The sequence below is a fragment of the Giraffa tippelskirchi genome, chromosome 10 (genome assembly GCF_054371585.1).
Source record: "Giraffa tippelskirchi isolate mGirTip1 chromosome 10, T2T-mGirTip1v1.2.pri, whole genome shotgun sequence".
Taxonomy (NCBI): Eukaryota; Metazoa; Chordata; class Mammalia; order Artiodactyla; family Giraffidae; genus Giraffa; species Giraffa tippelskirchi.
In genome coordinates, this window is record NC_137284.1 from 142,264,931 (window position 1) to 142,287,774 (window position 22,844).

Consider the following 22,844-nt stretch of genomic DNA (forward strand, 5'->3'; position numbering starts at 1 on the left):
TTATTCTATTCTCTTTTATTAGGAAATACTTGTGTTTGAGGATGGGGGTGGTTATGAGAGGGGCAGAGCAAGACCAACTGCATAATTTTTTTGTAGGAAACTTTGGAGATATTGAAAGCACAGGAGGTTCACCTATATATGCAGACACTGACTGAATTACTCTGAAATTGTTGCTGTTGTTTGGTCTCTCAGTCGTGTCTGATAATTTGCAACCCCATGGACCAGATGGACTTTGACTAGATGGACCTTTAATAAATAGATGGGGAAACAATGAAAACAGTGAAAGACTTTATTTTCTTGGGCTCCAAAATCACTGAGATGGTGACTGCAGCCATGAAATTAAAAGATGCTTGCTCCTTGGAAGAAAAGCCATGACCAACCTAGACAGCCTATTAAAAAGCAGACATTACTTTGCCAACAAAGGTCCATCTAGTCAAAGCTATGGTTTTTCCAGTAGTCATGCATGGATGTAAGAGCTGGACTATAAAGAAAGCTGAGCACCAAAGAATTGATGCTTTTGAACTGTGGTGTTGGAGAAGACTCTTGCGAGTCCTTTGGACTGCAAGGAGATCCAACCAGACCATACTAAAAGAAATCAGTCCTGAATAGTCTTTGGAAGGACTGATGCTGAAGCTGAAACTCCAATACTTCAGCCACCTGATGTGAAGAATTGACTCATTGGAAAAAACCCTGATGCTGGGAAAGATTGAAGGCAGGATAAGATGGTTGGATGGCATCACCCACTCGATGGACGTGAGTGTGAGCAAGCTCCGGAAGTTGGTGGTGGATAGGGAAGCCTGGCGTGCTTCCCTGTAGTCCACGGGGTCACAAAGAGTCAGGCACGACTGATCGACTGAACTGAACTGAACCTTTAATCAAAGTAAACCAATCCCAGTAAGCTTGCCAGAGCAAAATTCTCCAGAAGATATTATCTCCACGTCTTCCTGGTCACTATCACTTGATTTTCTCAAAGGAGCCTCTCCCTCTCCTTGACTAGCCCCTCAGTTCCTGCCCTTCCTAAGCCTTGGAAGGCCTGTCTCTCTTTCCTCTTGAAAGAGCAGTTGAAACTCCTCTTCCTCCAGGAAGGCTTTCTTGGGGAAAAGGAGCAAGTCGCCTTTCTCTGGACTCTTACAGAACTTTACTTGCGCCACGTCATGGCAGGTATTTCATTGTGCTGCCTTGTAGCAGTGTATGTTCACGTCTTACCTCTTCTACTTATCTCACCTGACTTATAAGCTCCTGGAAGGCAAGATCTGTGATATATATATAGTCCCTAACTTAGGATTCAACTTACGATTTCTTGACTTTACAAGGACATGAAAGCAGTATGTATTCAGTAGAAACTGCACATCAAATTTTGAGCTTTCCCCAGACTAGTGATATGCTGTCCAGTACTCTCCTGATGCTGGGCAGTGGCAGTAACCACCTCTCCCAGTCAGTCATGCCATTGTGAGGGTAAACAACGGATACACTCTCAACCATTCTGTACCCACACAACGATTCTGTTTTTCACTTTCAGTACAGTGTTCAATAAGTTACATGAGCTCTTCAACACCTTATTATAAAATAGGCCTTATATTAGATGATTTTGCCCAACTGCAGGCTAGTGTAAGTGTTCTAAGTGCATTTAACATATGGTGTTTTGTAGGTTAGGTGTATTAAATGTATTTTCAACTTACAATATCTGAATGTAACCCCATTGTAAGCCGAGGAAGATCTGCATCGTACTTTGTGTCATTGTGCAGTCATTAAGCCGTGTCCGATTCTTTGCGATGTCGTGGACTGTAGCACACCGGGCTCCTCTGTTCTCCACTATCGCCCAGAGTTTGCTCAAATTCATGTCCATTGAGGAGTGATTCTGTCTAACCATCTCAGCCTCTGCTACCCCCTTCTCCTTTTAGCTTCAGTTGTTCCCAGTATCAGGGTCTTTTCCAATAAGTCGGCTCTTCACATCAGGTGGCCAAAGTATTAGAGCTTCAGCTTTAGTATCAATCCTTCTAATGAATAATTCAGGGTTGATTTCCTTTAGGATTGACTGGTTCGATCTCCTTGCTGTCCAAGGGACTCTCAAGAGTCTTCTCCAGAACCACAGTTCAAAAGCATAAATTCTTTGGCTCTCAGCTTTCTTTCTTTATGGTCCAACTCTCACATCCATACATGACTACTGGAAAAATCATAGCTTTGATTAGATGAACTTTAGTTGGCAAACTGATGTCTCTAGTTTTTATTATGCTGTCTAGGTTTGTCATAGCTTCCCTTCCAAAGATCAAGCATCTTTTAATTTCATGGCTGTAGTCACCCACAGTGATTTTGGAGCCCAAGAACATAAAATCTGTCACTACTTCCACTTTTTCCCCTTCTATTTGCCATGAAGTGATGAGACCAATGCCCTGTTCTTAGTTTTTTAAATGTTGAGTTTTAAGCCAGCTTTTTTCTCTCTCCTCTTTCACCCTCATCAAGAGGCTCTTTATTCCCCTTCACTTTCTGCCATTAGAGTGGTATCATCTGCATACCTGAGGTTGTTGATATTTCTCCTGGAAATATCTTGATTTCAGCTTGTGATTCATCCAACCTGGCATTTCATATGATGCACTCTGCATATAAGTTAAAAAAAAAAGCAGTGTGACAATATATGGACTTGACATACTCCAATTTGGAACCAGTTCCATGTCCAGTTCTAACTGTTGCTTCTTGACCTATCTGCAGGTTTCTCAGGAGACAAGTAAGGTGGTCTGGTATTCCCATCTCTTTAAGAATTTTCCACAGTTTGTTGTGATCCACACAACTATGTGGATCATAATTTGTATCTTCGCACTATTTAGCATAGTACCTGGTACTTAAAAGGCACACTAGTATTTGTTTAGCAATGAAATAAATGCATCCAAGGCCAGATCTACTGCACAGCAATAGCCTGCAACAGAAATGTTCTTACAAATAAGGATAGAAAAAGTCAAAGCTCCACTTTCTAAGTTTCAAATAAATACTTCCCTTATTTTCTCTATCAAAACTCAGTACTGAGCATATTAATTTGGTCAGAATCAACTGAGCAGGTTAGAGTGTAAACTAAAGTAAACTCAAGTAAACATTTTTCTTTCTCTTTCCTTTTTTCTTCCTTGGGAATAGATGACACTTTACTAGACAAAAAGGAGAAATATCTGGGTGGGAGAAATTGGGTGGGGCCAGTTAAGCCCACATTCCACTACTAGATTTAGTTGAAAATACCAAGCTGTTTTCAAGAAGTCTGAATTTAACGGACTCCCTCACACTGTACTCAGGGGTGCCTTCCTTGAAGAACTGGAAGCAGAAGGAATTGGGAGCTAAAAGTAATGCTGAACAAAAGGTAATTATTTTAAATCAAAACATATGCAGGAGGGGTGAACTTAAGCTAAATTCCAAGGGGCGATTTCCACTCAGCTTTCACTTCTGAGACCTATCTTCTCTGATAAATTTTCCCTGGTTACATAAAAAAAGAGGTGGGGTGGGGTTTGCTTTGCCATTCCTTAAAATGGCACTTTTAAATAAACCATCTCCTTTTAATATCCTAGTGCCTCTCATCTCCTGATTGCCCTATATATAATACCTGGTACGATGTGGTCTTAATATGTAAGTAATAAGAAGATGAGGAACAAGTGGTAGAAGAATTAAAAGGAGGAAGAAAAGGTAGGAAAGATAGTTCCTATCTTGTTTACTCAGTGTCTAAGAGTTCTGGGAGACTTGGGAGGCCTTTTGATTGTGGCAATGGTGGAATTTATTTTTCAGTTTGTAATGAATGTGTTATCTCTCATGGTTGTGTGGGTTTGATGAAACAACTGCTATTAGTTTGGGATGACTGGGGAGAATCTATCGGCAATCAGTGCGAAGAACCTAACTGGGTTGAAATCTCCAGCAGTGATAACTTTGGGGCACAGAACTTAAGCCCTGTCATTTGGATACTTGGACTTTGGGGGAGGAAGAAATTGGTGAGAAATAAGCATTAGAGGTCAGCCTAATGAGGCTAGAGAAATGAAAACAAAGGCTTGTTTATGTTTCTTCACAAATACAGAGAAATGCCTGTCAGCCCTGGCCACAACAATGGCAGTGACACAGGAGTGCAGAGCAAGGAACAGGACTCTCAAGGCCAAAGCCAAAAGAGGGAGCTCAAGGGCAGATGTGCCGTGGGTCTAGCCTCAAAGGGCTTCTGACACAGAAGGGCAAGATGCACCCCCAGCCAGGGACCGAGGTGGACACTCTAACTTTATGAAGGGATTCTGTTTAGCCAACCCTAGACGGGGGCTTTTCAAAGTCCCAGAAAAACAGTGGGGAGTTTTAATAGTGCCTAGGAAATACACAGATGACGGAGATGCCAGAGGTGCAAGAGTAGGTGACATTTCTGGAGTTTTATTTAGAGAACGCATAGATTTCTAGAGCTCAGGGTTGGAGCAAAGACGTTCTTGATCTCACGGAGAGGGCAAATTCTGAGACCTCTTTAGGGAATGCAATTCACAGTAAAGAACAGCATTCTAGGAAAAGCAGGTCTCCCAGAACTAGAGAAGTAATAGAAAAAAAGAGAGAATGACCCCTTCAGAAACCCCAAAACAACTGTTCTGATAGGGTGAGAGCACTGGGGAACTCTGGGTCGGGATGGGTACTGCCCCTCAGGATCCTAAGACCTACCCATCCTCTGAGTAACACCTCTCCAAAGGATGACTTCCTCTGGCACATTTCTGCCCATTGATGACCCAGCCTAACTTCTAAATCCTCCAATAAAATGCCACCAGCCACTTTACCATCCTCTCCAAACATCTGGCCTTCCTTCGATCTTCCTCTTGATCATGAAATTCCTTTTTAAAACCCCATTGGTTGCCATGGATTTTTTAAAAATTTTTTATTTTTTGCTATTTTCTGCTCACTTAGGACTTTAGCATTCCCAATGCTTTATTAGTTCGGGTCCATTCAGAAGATAAAATTGCTACTAGTTATTTGAACAGAGAGAATTTAACATATTTTTAAAGCCCATTAATGAGAGATAGAGCTGTTAGCAAAGTAACTAAAAGGATAAATGTGTGCATGCTAAGTCACTTCAGTCATGTCCGACTGTGAACCTATGTACCGTAGCCCGCCAGGCTCCTCTGTCCATGGAATTCTCCAGGCAAGAATACTGGAATGGGTTGCCATTTCCTACTCCAGCGAGTCTTCCCAACCCAGGGAATCGAACCCAAGTCTGTTGAGTCTCCTGCATTGGCAGGTGGATTCTTCCACACTGTCCCACCTGGGAAACCCAGCGCCACTGTATATACATAATTTATATTCAATTATCAATTCTAGATCTTGCTCCTGTACTAGTTTTATCTGTCAGAAATGTAATTAATGTTCTCCTTCTGAGCAGATGGCCCCTAACAATTCCAAAGCAAGCTGTTTTTTCTCTAACTCATCCTCACTCTACAGTGTTTCCATTCATAGGTTATTCATGCGAATAGCTCCTTGACATATAATACCACCCAGTCTTCCCTTATTAGAGGCCCATCATTCAGGACTAGGACTTGCTCTCCCCTCACCATATTTCAGTATGGAATCTCTTCCTACCATGTCTCAAAAATCACACTGTGATATAATTTCAAGCTCACTTTGCTTATACTACACACTCGGTAGGTTAGGGAGGCAGTATGATGTAGTGTGAATCCTGAACCAAATTGTGTGTGTGTGCACTCAGTTGCTCAGTCGTGTCCGACCCTTTGTGACCCCATGGACTGAAGCCCACCAGGCTCCTCTGGGTCCAGGGAATTTTCCAGGCAAGAATACTGGAGCAGATTGCCACTTCCTTCTCCAGGGGATCTTCCCGACCCAGGGATTGAACCTGTGTCTCCTGTGGCTCCTGCATTGGGAGGCAGATTCTTTATCTCTACGCCACCTGGGAAGACCCCTGAGAAGCCCCCTGGACCAGATTGCCCATATATAAATCCTTGCCTTCCCTTTTACCTGCTGTGCATGTCCTTGTGAACCCAGCTTCTTTAATGTCTATAAGCTTAGTTTCTATAAGCTTCATTTTCTCTATCTGTAAAATGTAAGCAATAATGGTACCTACTTTAAAGGACTGTTCTTAAGTTTAATAGTGATATGCAGGAAGTAAATAATCAATGACAGATATTATTAGTATAAGGATATTGAGTCTATCAGTTATTTCCTTTTCCTCACCAATATTTTCTGGGTGTGAAACACTTAAGTCCCTCCCAATACTCTTATTTTCATCTTACACTTGTTGTCCTCTACAGGTACCACTTTCATAGGTTTATCAAGGTGACTGTCTCTCTCTCCTTCTTTAGTTTTTCAGTCAAGTCAGTTAGACTCTGGTTATACATACTTCCCTGGCCATGCATCCATCACTCCCCCCAGTATCTAAGACCATAGTTTTGTCCTTTAAATCTCACTTCTCATCATCATCTCTTTATTGGAACGTTCAACTCCCACATCTTTTCTCTTCCAAGCCTTTGCTGTCAGTAGAGAAATTATGTCTATCATCTATGCTATATTGGCTTTTGATTCCTAGTCCAAGGCCTCTTAGTTTCTTTTCAGTTAATGTCGTTCTTGCAGCATTTTAAACTTGAGATGTGCTGGGAGGAGATTTCCAGGAGCAAGTTAATAGGAATTTTCAAGTGGCAGAGGAATCATGACAGCAGACATGAGAGTGTAAGATAATAACTTTCAAAAGCTGGGTGATCTGTCTTGGGTATTTGACTTGGACAGAATGCTTATTTCATATAGGTTAAGCAGGGCATCTCAAGACTGTCAGAAAATGAAGCTGTCTTTGTTATGCCAAAGAAATCTGTTATCTAGTCAAAACAACTAGTCAAATAATTTCCACATTAATTTTTCATTTTATGCTTGCATTTGCACATCCAGCCCAAAACTCTCCAAGGAATAAATTATTATTTCAGTATGTGAAGGTTTAGTTTCTTTTCCTGGCTACTCCAAACCACCCAAATTATAAAAGTTAAACTATCTATCGTGCTTCATAAACGTACTTCCAAGAGCCAGAGAGGAGGCATCAGGAGTGGGGAATTTCTTATGTGTCCATGCATGTACAGAGTTCAAGCTCTAGGAATAAATGTGTCAAGAATGTGTAACTGCTGCCGAGTAATTATGCAACTTCCATTTCTGCCAATAAAATTTGAGCCTGAGTTATGTAAGATTGAATTATAAGTCCAACCTTTGCACCAATTATCACTAAGATGTGGAAAAAAGGAACATTATAAAGGGTGGAGGGGAAGAAAAATGAATGACAAGTAATAGTCTTTAGGTGAATCTGGGAGTGCATGATGAATGTTAGTGTTGGTTCCTCTAGCTTGTACAGCTGCCACTATCATGTTTTTAAGTCCTGCAACCTGTCTTCTTCATGACTTTTTAATAGCACACTTGTCTCAAGGGTGCAAGCACAGAATGGGAGTGTAAATTTTTTAAAATGTCAATAAAAAACACATGTATTCTCCTGTTCAACAATGTAAACATTAAAAGTAAAACTGACTTCCATGCCTAATCCCAATTGGCTCCCAGAGGTATCTCCCATAAACTGAGGTATAATCCTTCTAGTGCATTCACATAGAAAGACATACATATGTTATAAAAGACATATAATTATATAATATAGATATTATATTATAAAATTGATTAATGTGTATGTATGAGAGTATGTTTTATATATCTGCTATCATACCATACGTGTCATTATGAAACTTACTTCTTTCACACAACAGTATATAATGAAGATCTTTGATTTCACTACATACAGATCGATCTCATTCTACTTAACTGCTAAACTCTATCTGCATACAAATAAGATGTTTCTAGTTTATGTGATTACAAACAATTCTGCCATGAATAGCTTATATATGTGAGAATAGAGCTTTCTTTACATTGAGAAATAAAATTGTTAGATCCTAGGGCATATGCATTTTTAATTTAAATGTGTATCATCACATTCATATCAGGAATGCAAGAGGATACCATTTCACTATACCCTAGCCAACAATGATATTTTAAATCTTGTCGATCTGAAATGGTATTTCTTAACTGATGTGAAATGTTTTCTCATTATTAATGTGGTGAAAATATGCTTCATTGTTGTTCCAATTTGCACTTCTTTGACTGTGAGTGAGATTTGACATCTTTGTATATGTTTGTTGTTACTTGTATTTCCTCCTCTATGAATTCACTTTTCATATCCTTTGCACACTTTTCTATTGTATGGCTTATTGATCTTTTCTTCTTATTGACATAAGAATGCTTTAAATATCTTGGATTTTGATCAAGGCAACTTTAGGGACACCATTCACGTTGTAGTCTACATGAAAGGTTCCCCCTGGTGGTGTGCAGTGTACAATTTACACAGTCACACTTGGCAGTTCTTCATCTTTTGTTTGTGATGAATTATGTAAGCATTTTATCCTTAATCTGTCTCCTGTCTTTTAACATTGCTTGTGTTATTTTTTTCATAGTAGAATAGTCATACCTAATCTGTCTTTTCTTTTGTGTGGTTTGCCTTCTCTGTCTTGTTTAAAATGGTCTTTCCTACTAAAGATAATGAGACATTTTCCAATATTTCCTCTGATTGTTTTCATAGTTTTTTTTTAATGCTTATATCTTTAAAGTTTCTGAAAATTATTATCCCCTTATCTAAAATACTACCTTTATTATATACTCTTTTTTCCTATACTCCTGAGTGCATTTGGAGGTCTTATGATTAAAATAGTATTTGGAGAAAGTACTCATTTAGCTACACTAGAGTTATCACTATCTAGAGAGGTTGAGATTAAAATAAGAATCTATTCAATATTGGCTTTAATTCACAGTATACAACTTGATGTTAAACTTTGTGTTGTAAATTATGTGAAATTCTCACTTCTGAGAGGAGGCTCAGTCTATCTTATTAATCTGTCTGTCATCTTTAGAGTCCCTACATTGAAGACCCTGTCTAGTTGCTCTTATAAACATATAGTTAGAACTGGTGGATCTTACATAATGCTTCTACACAAGATTCTGGTGCCTAGCTAAGCAGCCAAACTTTTTCTTCCTGAATACTGTGCTTGGCTTGAAAATGCTTAACTTGATTTAACCATGTACATAGTAAATTAATAAAAATTAATAACTATATCTTTTAACTTTAAATGAATAGATCACTTGCAATGCAAGTGTAAAGCATTTGACCTTTTCATTAAGGCCATGAGGACCTTAAGTGTAAGATACATCTGAAAGCCCAGTTTGACAAATAGTCAGCACTAAATACACATTTGCAGGGTGAAAGAATCTAACACCAGGCTTAACTTTAAAGAAAAACTTTTTTTTTTTTAAATGGGAGTATAGTTGCTTTACAATGTTGTGCAAGCTTAACTTTAAAAAAAAAAAAGCATTATTATTATTTCTTTTTTCTAGGCACTTTACTGATTTGTTTCATTCAGAGTTGCTGTTTTGCTCTTACTGCTTTACAATGTATGATATTAGAAAAGTTCAGTAGCTCAGTCGTATCCGACTCTTTGCAACCCCATGGATTGCAGCACACCAGGCTTCCCTGTCCTTCACCATCTCCTGGAGCTTGTTCAAACTGATGTCCATCAAGTCAGTGATGCCATCCAACCATCTCGTCCTCTGTCATCCTCTTCTCCTCCTGCCTTTAATCTTTCCCATCATCAGGGTCTTTTCTAATGAGTCGGCTCTTTGCATCAGGGGCCAAAGTATTGGACTTGGCATTAACCTGTCTTTCTTAGCCAGAAAACTTCAAGTCAATTTATCTTTTTCTTTGAGATCTATTTAAATCCAAAACTTAGTTATTTGGTTATTGGTTAAAAGAAAAAACAACCTGAAGTATAAATCTCGTTGTCCATATTTGCTTTCCATGTAGACCAATTGAATGAAAACTAACTTTCCTCTCCTTTCTCTCCAGATACGCTGGTGTTTTTGAGTGATGCTAGCTTATTCTGACTGTTATTTGCAACTCTGTTCTTCTTTCTTAAAGCATGTGTGAGATAATGCAAAGTCAAAGTCAAAGTCAAATCCTGGATTCACAGATTCTTAGAACTGGAAATGCCTTGAGATATTCTAGTCTAACTTATCTCATTTTAGAACTGGGATGATTGCCCTGTTGACATGACTTGAATATATATATATATATAATAATTTTAGTTATATATATTTAAACTTTATATGAACTAATCATTTGGGATAAGAGTCTAAATATATTTACAAACAGATGAAGTTAGCTCTTCTTTCTTTAAAATATCCATAGCACCTACTGAATGTACATGAATGTGTAATTATAAGAATGTGAGGATGGAGAAGTTACTGATTAGCACCCATTAGCCTGACAGGAATGGTTAAAATGTGAAACAATTTCCAGCAACATGTGGAATTCTGGCTGGCTGCTTTTTTATTTCAAAGTCTGTTTTATTTTCTGAAACAGTTTCTTATCACATTTATTTATTATTTCTCAAAGGGGTGCTGGGAAATATTCTGCCTTTATTGCTATTCTCATGTTCACACGTGAGAAAATCAAGTTCACACAGAGCTTAGCATTCTCTTCCTGGAAATATGTACTTAAAATAACCCACAAAACACTCAGCTATCTGTCACTCAGCTCAGCACCCTTTTCTAGTCCTTTCTCCTCCAGCCTGAGGGCTTTCACACAGATGAAGCTGATATTACATGGAAATTCCCCAAATCAAGGGTTGTTTAAAAATCCCCAAGAGACAGTGGACTAGGCATATCCCTATGTGGCTGAAAGTACATACACACAAAATGATACCAATAAACTTGGGAAGAAGACATGTAATACCAAAAATGCACAATTAATAGAAGAGAATGGTTGTCTTCAGTGGGGAGAGGTGAAATAAGAGGATGTTGTGAAAACAACATTAAATTTTATTTTTGCTTCTCCCCACCCCTATTCCTCGTCCCAACCCAGTTTTACAAAAGTATCTTATTCCAACATTTAAGAAAAACTTTAGTGTTTTTCTCTGCACACAGTGGAATTTCACCAATTTCTTCGGAATGACAAGTATCAGAAAAAGTTCTGCGGCTGCTAAAATCACTGTTCCATAATCTATCAAGAGTCAACATCTCACAGGAAGAAAATTTGCAGTAGATTAACTTAAAGGTAAAAAAAAAAAAAAACAGTGGACAGCTAGGAGCCCACTTAGGTTTTAATCTCAGTTCTGTGCTGATAATGAAAATCACTCATAGCTAAGTACTTTTTTTAACAGTTTATAAAACATGTTTACATTTATTAATCCATTTGATCTTCATAGCAACTCTTCAAGGGGGCTGTTACATAAATGAAAGAAATAAAGCCAGACTGCTTAAAAATCACTTTAGAATATTTATTTAGAATAATTTATTTAGAATATTTATTTTTACTTATTTATTTGGCTGCACCGGGTCTTAGCTGAGTTGAGGCATACAGAATCTTTGATCTGTGTTGTGGCAGGCGGAAACTTTACTTGCAGCATGTGGGATCTAATTCCTGGACCAGTGATTCAACCCAGGACCCCTGCGATGAGAGTGCAGAGTCTTAGCTACTGGACACCAAGGAAACCCCTTACATGACTCACTAAGATTGCTTAATTTGTGATCTGTACTCTTTCTGTGTTCTGAGGTCAGGTTCCTAACCTTTCTTTGCTTCCCATAAGTAAATATAACATTTGCCAACTGACTTTACAGGAATGTATAAGAGAAAAGTGAGGATACTATGAATGAAATGGTTATTTGGGATAAAAGTGCTAAATAGGTTAATTAATATGTAATAGTAAATAATAAATTGAGTATTATTTAAATTAAATAATGTATTAAATTGAGTAATATAACATTCTATTAAATTAATATATACATTATGTATAAATAAATTTATATATTATTTATGTGTAAATAAGTTTACATAATACATATGTATATATAGGTAGATATAGGTAGTTACCATTATTTGTATGTTATTATTATTATATGGCTTATTATTACTTTTGAAATATTTGCAACCAAGTCTTTGCAGCTTATGAACTATCTTAAAGGGACGGTATTTAGCAGGGACCTAGGAACACTCAAATTAGATCCACACAATCAAGCAGCCTTCTCTTTGAGTTTCTCAAGGGAAATAATGTACAGAATCCAGTGTTGGGTGAAGTATCTTTTCATCTATTAGCTGGAGATCTGGCCCCAAATCCAGGATAACTGCCAAGTGAGATTGGCTGGATTAAATTGAATCTACAATTGAATCTTAGAGTTTATCACTCCATTGAGGAAGAAGGGCTAGCCCAAAGCCCATTAGCCAGAAAAATGAAGAGGAAGTATGTGAGGAGGGAGTGGAGGAGATGAACGGCCCACTGCTCTCCTGAGGATAGGGCCAGCTCTCCTTAATACTCCGATCTGGAAAAGCTAGAGCATCTGACCCTAAGGAGATCTACTCTAAGGCTTTAGCTCCTAACGCCTAGAAAACTAGCCCAATCGATTCAATCCTTGAACTTGACCAATCCCTAGCAATGGTTTTCTTCTGTGCAAGGCAAGAGTGTTAAGAGTGCTGGCTTGAAAGAGTTGCTGAAAGTTCTCCTAGCTAATTGTTTCCAAAGTAAGAAGAATCCCCAAACATGGGAATGATATTCAGTTCAGTTCTGTCACTCAGTCATGTCCGACTCTTTGCAACCCCATGGACGGCAGCACGCCAGGCTTCCCTGTCCATCACCAACTCCAGGAGCTTTCCCAAACTCATGTCCATCGAATCGGTGATGCCATCCAACCATCTCATCCTCTGTCATCCCCTTCTCCTCCTGCCTTCAATCTTTCTCAGCCTCAGGGCCTTTTCCAATGAGTCAGTTCTGTGCATCAGGTGGTCAAAGTATTGGAGCTTCAGCTTCAGCATCAGTCCTTCCAATGAATATTCAAGGTTGATTTCCTTTAGGATTGACTGGCTTGATCTCCTTGCAGTCCAAGGGACTCTCAAGAGTCTTCTCCAACACCACAGTTCAAAAGCATCAATTCTTTGGTGCTCAAATTTCTTTATAGTCCAGCTCTTATATCCATTCATGACTACTGGAAAAACCATAGCTTTGACTTGACGGACCTTTGTTGGAAAAGTAATATCTCTGCTTTTTAATATGCTGTCTAGGTTGGTCATAATTTTCCTTCCAAGGAGTAAGCGTCTTTTAATTTCATGGCTGCAGTCACTATCTGCAGTGATTTTGGAGCCCCCCAAAACAGTCTGTCCCTGTTTCCATTGTTTCCCCATCTATTTGCCATGAAGTGATGGGACTGGAAGCCACGATCTTAGTTTTCTGAATGTTGAGCTTTAAGCCAACTTTTTCACTCTCCTCTTTCACTTTCATCAAGAGGCTCTTTCGTTCTTCACTTTCTGCCATAAGGGTGGTGTCATCTGCATATCTGAGGTTATTGATGTTTCTCCGAGCAATCTTGATTCCAGCTTGCGATTCATCCAGCCCAGCTTCTCTAAAATTCATTCATTCATTCTATAACATTTTGTGTTAGGTATTACAGTATATATATTGGGATACAGAGATGAGTATTTGCTTGTGACTGTGTGTGCATATAGAGAAAGATATGTGGACAGATTATGAATAATTGACTTAAATGAAAACTTACCAGAAATTGTCCACTCAACAGAGAACAGATATAGAGGTAGTCCTTCTCTGGAGATAATTTCTTGGAATATAGATTTCTGTAGATTATATGGAGATAGTCAATTACAAATAATATATAAATTTGAGATATGTAAGTTGAAAGAATTCAATGTAGATGGTAGGACAGGCAAAGAGAAGTCTGGTGTTTTAGAGCTTTGGACAGAAGAAAATGCCAGTATTCCCCTAGTACTATTTTAGGAGAAGTTCTCTCAGCATTGGAGTCCTATTCTTCAGACAGAAATGTTCCTTAAAGACTGACATTTTAGTCAATCACCACTGAATAAGTGAAATCATCCCTCCAAACTGGCCAGCCTCTTGGGCTTTGGGTCAGAACTTTCCCTAATACCTCCCTCGGCATCCTAAGCTGCCTGATGGAAAGGAAACTTGATTCAAATGGCCAACTCGATTTTCTGTCTCAGGATATATTTTAAGTTTTAGATAATAAGTTAGCACTCTAGTTTCTAAGGCAACACTATTCATACCCACTTGTCTGTTATTTTTATCATGGCTCTTACTCCAGGAGAGCCACAAGAACCCAACATCCCCAAAAGTCCCTACATGGAAAGTTCTGTCTGAGGCATGCCTGGTATCCATGTACACGTGGGATTTAACCTCCTCCAGCCACCTGCTCCTCTTCATTAGGATTGCAACAGCAAGACTCCAGGGTTCCTGGCCCAGACCCAGTCACACTCACCAGTCCCCAAGCACTGACTTGAACTCTCAGTTTTGGTCCTGGGTTTGCATACAGTTGAATATAAATAGTTTCTGTCAAGATTTTACTGTTTCATTTGCTTGTATTTCCCAATTCTGTTCCCCAAAGCAGTGTTGGGGGGACATAAGTAAGCATAATATATGGCCCAAAATTTTAAGTATAATCTCTGTTTCTATTATTTTTTATTTAAAAAATTTTTTTACTTATTTTATTTATTTTTGACTGCCCTGTGTCTTTGTTGCTGGGAGAGGGGCTACTCTCTAGCTGTGGTATGAGGGCTTCTCACTGCGGTGACTTCTTTGATTGCAGGGCACAGGCTCTAGGGCATGCGGGTTTCAGTAGTTGCTGCGCATGGGCTATACTGCCATGCGGCATGTAGGATCTTCCCAGATCGGGGAGTGAAACTGTGTCCCTCGCACTAGCTGGTTCACCAGGGAAGTCCCTGGCCCCTGTTTTTAAAAGTTCTGTGCCTTGTTTACCACTGCATCACTGGGACCTGATAGTGTTAACAATGCATAGCAGACAATCAAGAAATATTTTTTCATTATCAGTTCAGTTCAGTTCAGTTGCTCAGTCGTTTCCGACTCTTTTCGACCCCATGGACTGCAGCACGCCAGGCTTCCCTGTCCATCACCAACTCCCGGAGTTTACTCAAACTCATGTCCATCGAGTCGGTAATGCCATCCAACCATCTCATACTCTCTCATCCCCTTCTCCTCCTGCCTTCATTCTTTCCCAGCATCAGGGGCTTTTCCAATGAGTCAGTTCTTCGCACCAGGTGGCTAAAGTATTTCAGCCTCAGCATCAGTCCTTCCAATGAATATTCAGGACTGACTTCCTTTAGGATTGACTGGTTTGATCTCCTTGCAGTCCAAGGGACTCTCAAGAGTCTTCTCCAACACCACAGTTCAAAAACATCAATTCTTTGGCACTCAGCTTTCTTTATGGCTTTCATTATCGATTAATTAACCACTAATGTAATAATTGGTTAAGCCATCATTAGTTAATTAATCTAGGATGTAAAAATCCAAATGAAATAATCAAGTCAGTAATGGATAAATAGAAAATGAGTCAGTTCAACATCAGGTTTGTAATTCATTTAAGGAGGGCTGTTAACTGAGGGCTGAGATTTTAGTGATGGTTTTTAGGTGGATCTGGGGCTCAGGAATTATGAAGGAGGAGGAGCCAGGTGACTTGGAGTCCCTGAGGCAGAAGGTGCATGATCAGGGTGGGAGGGTGAGTGATTTGTGTCAGAATCACCAGAGAAGCAAGTAAAAGGGTGATTATGAAAATCACTGTAAAATGCCAAGTCAAGTTTTGACTTTATCGTTTTGATGGTAAGATGATATCGAAGATTTCTGAGCAAGGAAATTCATGATAAAGCCTAAAATTCAGGGCTGAATATGTATTTTTATTTTTCATATCAGAAGAGGTAATTGTTGAAAACGAGGACAAGTGAAAAAAATTTTTTAAATCCACTAACATAAAAATTACTTCTCTCTCCCTGGTTTCTCAGTATGACCCTCACTGTACAGAATTTTTTTGACAATACCTGCCTACTTTACTGTGTTTCTGTGAGTACCTGTGTCTGCTAGCAAAAGGCAAGCCCCTTTATGGGAAGGGGCCATACAGGGCCTTATATAGGACCAAGAAAAATTTCAGTATGGGGAAAGTGCTTCATAAATGTTTGTCCTATGAAGAAATAAATGAGCGTTTAGTTCACAAATCAACTTCATAGCCATTTTATCTCATTTAATTCTTACATCTGCCCTGTGAAATAGATATTATTATTCTCTGAGAGAGATCAGACCTGGGCATAGTGGGAATGTCCAAATTGTGGGAAAAGAAAGAACAAATGGGAAAATCAGAGAGGCCAGAGAGGTAAGACAACAGTCAGGACACCAGTGGCAGGAGCTTCCAAAGACAGAGCCAAGAGAGCTTGGGGGCTGGGGGAGGACTGCACAAGGGTCAGCTCTTCAGGGGTCACAGACAGGACTGCTCAGAAGCCGGGGAGGAGGGGGCAGAAGGTAAAATGTCCAGGGCCAAGAAGAAGGGAGGTCATGGAAGAAGAGTGGGGTGGGGGGAGACTGCATAATAAATGCATTGTTTGGAGAAATTTGACATTGAAAGAGAAGAGTGAAGCTCAAAGAAACAAGATGCAAGGTGATTTTCCCCCAAGCCTTGGACATGTTTTGGACAGAGGGCACTGACCAGTGGAGAGAGAGGTATGTACGAGGGCACATGAGGTGAGGTGCTGCTGGACAGCAAAGACTTCTCAGGTCTCACACGTGCTCTCTCGCTGATATCACATGATCAATCCCAGCATAGCTTGATAAGTGGTTAGATGTATCTAAGTACATAGCTAATTTGCTTGTTCCACATAGCCATCCTTCCCCATGTATTACCAGACTCCACTATCTTTGAAAATATGTTTTCTTTTTTTTTTTTGGATCTTAAAAATAGTCTGTCCCCCAAGAGAATCACTGCCTCTTAGATGACATTCTGCCAGGCCAAAGCTACAAAACCTCACCCAAAAATAGATTGAATATTTTAAATATTTTCTTATTTGCACCCCTCACAAGTATGCCTGCAATGCAAAGCCAATTATGAGGCTGACTCTTTTTTCTGAAATGAGAGAAGATATATTTTCTGGTAAAAAAGTGGACACTAGATCTCACCACATGGTGTTGGTTGGACGTCAGCCAGCCTTCCCTAAGCCTGGGACAGGGAGAGGGAACACCTACAGCATTTGCCATCTGGGAGCCCAGCTCATGCGCTTGTCTGAGCTTCCCCATTAGAAGAGTGATTCTCTAAAGGCAGGTGCAGTGTTTTTACAAGATTACAAAAGGCACATAGCCTAACACTAAGCCTTTCAGGTAGTAGGTGTTCAGAGGTTGGTTGGTTGAATGAATGAACAAAACTATCAGAAGAATCCAGTTTACAGCTCTGAGTGACAAGAGGAATTTCTTATGAATGAAACCTGTTTGCTTTCTCTGAGGGGAAAGCAAATCCAACAGAAAGAGTGAGGGAAGAGTGGAAACCATAGAGCCATCAGAAATAGGGAGACAGAGATTTCTTGTTGGAGACTGAGGGAATTGTTCAGTCCTGTTGGGTAGAAGTGGAGAACAATACCTTGTCTCAGATGGCCCTTCTTCCCTCCACACTGGATCTTCTCTGATGTCACTGCCTTTCCATTTTGTCAGGTCCTCACCCTTATCCCATGCAACCATGTCCTTCTTCTTCTACCTGGTGCCTTGGGAGACCAGCGCCTCCTTCTCTCTTCTTTGCCCCAGAAGTGCAGGCTCTCCCTTCAACCATACCCTATTCATAAAACATAGGTAGGCTATGGCTTAAGATGTTAGCCCTTAAGGGTAACTACTGTTTCTGTGGTGTCAAAGCTTTACTACAAATGTGTGACTAAGTTAAGGACTTCCCATTCAGGGCAGGCCCCCTCTCCTGCTAGTCAGGCTGGCCCTGAGTGAAGGAGATCACTGGTCTGAGGACAAAGGCTTTTCCCAGTGTCCTGTAGGTGACCACATACTAGTGCCCTGGAGAGAGAGTTCTCATCTGTATTGCAGTTTCTTTTAAAAAAAAAAGTTTAAGAATAGAATAAAACCTGTGTACATGCTCTGCAGAATTAACAAATGTAATAATTTTGTCATCATTGCCTGAGATCTCCTTTTATATATTGCAGATAAATTTCAAGTTCCTTGATTTTGTGGCCAGTACCATTCTCTCTCCCTCTCATGAGAAACCACTAGGTTGAACTTTGGGGCTTCCCAGGTGGTCTAGTGGTAAAGAGTCTGTCTACCAATGCAGGAGACATAAGACGTGTAGGTTCAGTCCCCTGCTTGGAAAAACCCCATGGAGATCACTTTGGTATTCTTGCCTGGAGAATCCCATAGACAGAGGAGCCTGGCAGGCTACAGTCCATGGGGTCACACAGGGTCGATCACAACTGAAGTGACTTAGCAGCAGCATGTTGAATTTGGTGTGGTTCTACCATCACAGGTATTTATATAATTCACAGGAATAGAATCAATAGAATCAATCATCCATCTCTTTTAGCTGCTATATATAGTGTGTATGTATATGTGTGTGTGTGTATATATATATATATATATATAGTATATAGTATTCCATCCTATAGTTTATATAGCCTTTCATTCACTGATGGCTATTGGAAATTTTGCAGTGATATTGCAATTACAGATGATATTCCAAAGAACTGCCTTTTACATGTCTCCTTGCTAAAGAATGTGGGAGTTTCCCAAGAAGATATACCTAAAAATGGAATTGCTAGATAAGAAATGCATATACGGAACATCACTGGATGTTGCCAAATCACTGCAAAGTGAATGTACCAATTTACTTTCTTACACAAAATATATACACATTACCAGCAATATTTAGTTTTTCAAAATCAAATGTCTTTTTCTTTACCAATTTGCTGGTTATGAACTGGTATCAATATTTATCATGCGTTTTCTGGTTACCAATGAGTTTGAGCATCATTTCATGGTTTTTGGCCTTTGACTTTTTTCTTCTGTGGATTGTAACATCCTATTCCCATTTTCCATTGGATTTTTCTCCTGTGTATGTGTCTTTGTGTCTTTCTCTCTCTCCCTCTGATACCCACCACAATTGATTTTCAGGCATTTTTTGATATTCTAGATTCTAATCTTTTGTTTTATACCTTGCACATCTTCTCTTGGCTTGTCTTTTTACTTTGTATATGACAGCTTTTGTTGTACAGAAGTTTTTACATCTTGAAATCTTGAAGTAACTAAATTTTCTTTAGATTAAATTTCTTTAGCTTAATTTTTACTTTATAGAAATAAATATTACTTAGCTTTTTCTTGGTTAAAAAATGCTTCAAAAATCTCAGTGGCTTATGACAAACATTTATTTCTTACTCTTTGGTCAGTAGCAACTCCGCTGGTCCTGGCTGGGTTCACTGGCCCAGTGGAGCTCTTTGTGAGTCCTATTCTGAAACTCAAGCTGAAGAGCAGCCATCATCTGGGCTGTATTGGATTCCTGCTTTGCTATAACAAGTTACCACAAACTTGGTGGCTTAAAACGACAGAAATTTATTTTTCCACTGTTGTGGAGGCCAGGAGTCCAAAATCAAGGTGTTGACAGGGTTGTTGGCTTCTTCTGAAGACTCTGAGAGAGAATCTGTTCCACGCCTCTCTCCTAGCTCCTAGTGGTTGCTGGCAATCCTTAGCATTACAAATATTTATTTACTTATTAGGCTGCATCAGGTCTTATTTGCAGCACCCAGGTACTTTACTGAAGCATGTGGGATCTTTCACTGTGGTGCGAGGGCCTCTCTCTAATTGTAGTGCTCAGGCTCCAGAGTCCGTGGACTCAGTAGTTGAAATGCATAGGCTTAGTTGCCCTACAGACTTAGTTCCCCCATAGCACGTGGGGGAACTTAGTTTCAGACCAGGGATCGAACCCTGCATTGGATGGTGGATTCTCAACCACCATCAGGGAAGTCCCTGTCCTTTCCTTATAAGGACACTTATCATTGGATATAGGGCCTACCTAGATAATCCATCCAGGCTACAGTCCAGGGGATCAAAAAGAGTCTGACACAACTTCGCGACTAAGAACAGCACAGATAATCCTGTATGATTTCATCTTGAAATTCTTAATTATTAATACATCTGCAAAGACCCCATTTTCAAAAAAAGTCACATTGACAGGTTCTGGATGAATTTATCTTTGCAGGGGACAGGGTGACCCCATTCAATTCCACAGCGCCTATTGTTATCACAGCAAAGGGTAGACACTCAAGAGTAAAAGCAAAATGTGATGCCTCTTAAAGCCTCCACTTGGGATGGGCACATCGTCCCTTTCAGTCACATCCCACGATTCACAGCAAAACCCAGGTCAAGACCTCCTAGGAAGAGCACTGTGGTAATACAAGGCAGAGGACATGAGCATTTAATCCCAGTCACAGAGAAAGTGAATATTTAGCTGTAAGAATCCAATCTATTACAAACCACACTATTTTTGAAGTCAAATAATACATGCAGCTTTCAATAAAAGGCAGTCAACATCTACCTCACCCACTCCTGTAACTGATCCTCCCCCTAGGCAATGACTCTCAATGACTCCTTCTCAGCCTCCTTTTCTGGGCTCTAAATGGAGTGTCAGTTCCCACACCTCTTCTCTTCACTGCCTGCATCATTTTTTTTTCAAGTAATTTATTCCTGGTTTAAAAATACTATCTATAAATGGACAACTCTCAAAGGTGCATCTCCAGCCTCATCCTCCCCCCTTAACACCAGATTTGTTCATCCCAGCACCTATCTGTGCTTCTACTTGGATGCCTCTTATCATCTTAATATGCCTAACATATGTCCCGTGTGATTCCCACCCCTCCTTGAAATCTATACCTCCCTCAGTGGTCCCCGTTTCATGAAATAACACTCCCACTCAGTTATCCAGACCATGAAAAGAGATATCCTTGATTCCTCTTTTTCTCACATCCCTCATTCAAACCATCCGGGGATGTGTCCAAAATTCAGTGCTTTCTCATTCCCCTGAGCACAAGGGCCCTAGTCCCAGGAGCACCTCGTGTCTAGGAGGAGGCAACAGCACCCTCTTGCTTCTTCCCTCGCACTCGCGCCGCCTATCTGCACAAGTGTGTGTGCACTCAGCCAGAGTGACCCTTTTCTCTCTGCTTGACATCTTCCAGTGCCTTTCCCTCTGACTTGGAACAAAACCCAAAGTCCTTGCCATGGCCATAAAGCTCTGGATGATCTGAGCCATTGGAGGTCACTTCTCCCAATTACTCTGAAATCTCTGCTATTCCTTCAGTATGTACCTGCTATGCTTGCAGCCAGGAATGCCCTTCCTTCATGTAGTCTCACTGCTTACTCCTTCATTTCTTTTTTTTAATCCACTTCGCTAGTGAAAAACTTTTCCAAAGAGGACTTTCTGATTTCCTCTCTTCCTCTGCACTTTCTTATTTTTTCTGTACAGCACTTTCCCCTGCCTCATATTATATATTTATGTATTAGCTTATGCGTTTATCTGTCTCCCTTCATCGAAGTGTATTTTGTTCACAGTGAACGCCTAGAACAGGCCCTGGCATGTGGGTGAGACTCAATAAACATTTGTTCTGTGAATGAATGAACTATTGTAGGGGGAGTTGGTAATTGCTTTCATATTCCTAACAATATACTAATTCTACTATTTATTAAAAGTTCAAGAGTAGACATTTATTACTAATTTCCTGCTAAACAAAATGCAGATTCAGCTCTCTTATCTAGCATCATCCTGCTAACATGTTCTTGCTCATTCTCCTCTGAATCTAATTACATCATCACTGTTTTGGTGAAATCAACATGCAATGTTTACACAATTATGGCTGTAAATTTTTCTCACAGTTGACCTGTGTAGTGTACAATAGCCACTTTTCCTTTCTCATACAAATATTTCATTTTTCATGAAATTATAATGACCTCAATCTTATAGTTACTTATTTTCTACATACCTATCATAAATATTTTTCCCAAAAACAAATCAGGTAATCTATCTACTTGACTTTTGTCTTAAAATATCTTTCCTGGAGTCCTCTGCTCCAATCTCTACTGATTGGTTTCTGGACCAGCTGTTGTCCTGGAATTTTCTTTCACCATCATCATGGGACCACTTTTTATCTCTGTCATGGGTTTGAATCCCTTGTTTTCTGATCCTTGTCTTTGAAGCTTCTTGGTTTCTAATTTTAGCTCCTACTTTTTTCTCCCTTTAAAATATATAACTTCAAGAACTTGATGACTTCAGAATACAATATGTTTTCATTCATTTTACTGGATGACCAGTGGGCCCTCTAAATCTGGAGACTTCTGCCCTTCAGTTTGAGGAAATTTTATTATTTCCTTCGTAATTTCCTTTCCACAGTTTTCTGGAGTACTCAGATGTTGGCTATTTGGTTGATTCTCTAATGTTCTTTTCTCTCCTTTTTCCCATCTTGTCTTTTTCTTCTACTCTTCTGGAATATTTTTCTAAACTTTATCCTCCATTTCTTGAATTGAATTTTTATGAATTTCTGTCATGGTATTTTTCATTTACAATAGTTCTTTCCTGTTCCCTGCAAATACCTTTTTACAGAGTATTTCTCTTGTTTCTTGGCTACAGTATCTTCTCTTATCTCTCTGAGAATGGTAATTATAGTTTTCTTGAAGTTATATAGTAATTATAGTTTTATTGAAGTTTTCTTCCATTTCTCACCCTCCCCCTTCTTCCTCTGAGTTTCTTTTTTTTCTGTTGTTCTAATTTTTCTTTCAGAGCTTTTCTTTAACTCAAAGTTCATATTTAAGAGTGAGATGCTAAACAGTTGACTGAAAATTCCTTTCAGTTCACAAAAGGGTTTTGGGTGATAAGATAGACATTTCCGGGGTCCCCCAAAGTTGGGCCTTCAGATCCTTTTTCGTGGGTCTGCCGGTTCCCCGGAGTGGGACCCCCCAGTT

The 22,844-nt window shown here is 39.6% G+C and overlaps 1 protein-coding gene across 8 annotated transcripts in view; it reads left to right on the plus strand.

Moving 5' to 3' along the window:
- CALD1 (caldesmon 1) overlaps window positions 1-22,844 on the plus strand; it is a 237,536-nt gene that overhangs the window by 11,937 nt on the left and 202,755 nt on the right. For 4 of the 8 annotated variants that reach the window (XM_081532963.1, XM_081532949.1, XM_081532953.1 and 1 more), the window contains exons 1-2: window positions 3,244-3,340; window positions 3,546-3,660. The exons of 2 other annotated variants lie outside the window; for them this stretch is intronic. The gene's annotated coding sequence lies outside the window, so the exon portion shown is untranslated. Of the gene's footprint in view, window positions 1-3,243; window positions 3,341-3,545; window positions 3,661-22,844 lie in introns of those variants that run through there. 2 more of the 8 variants (XR_014066400.1, XM_081532959.1) reach the window with 1 other exon arrangement.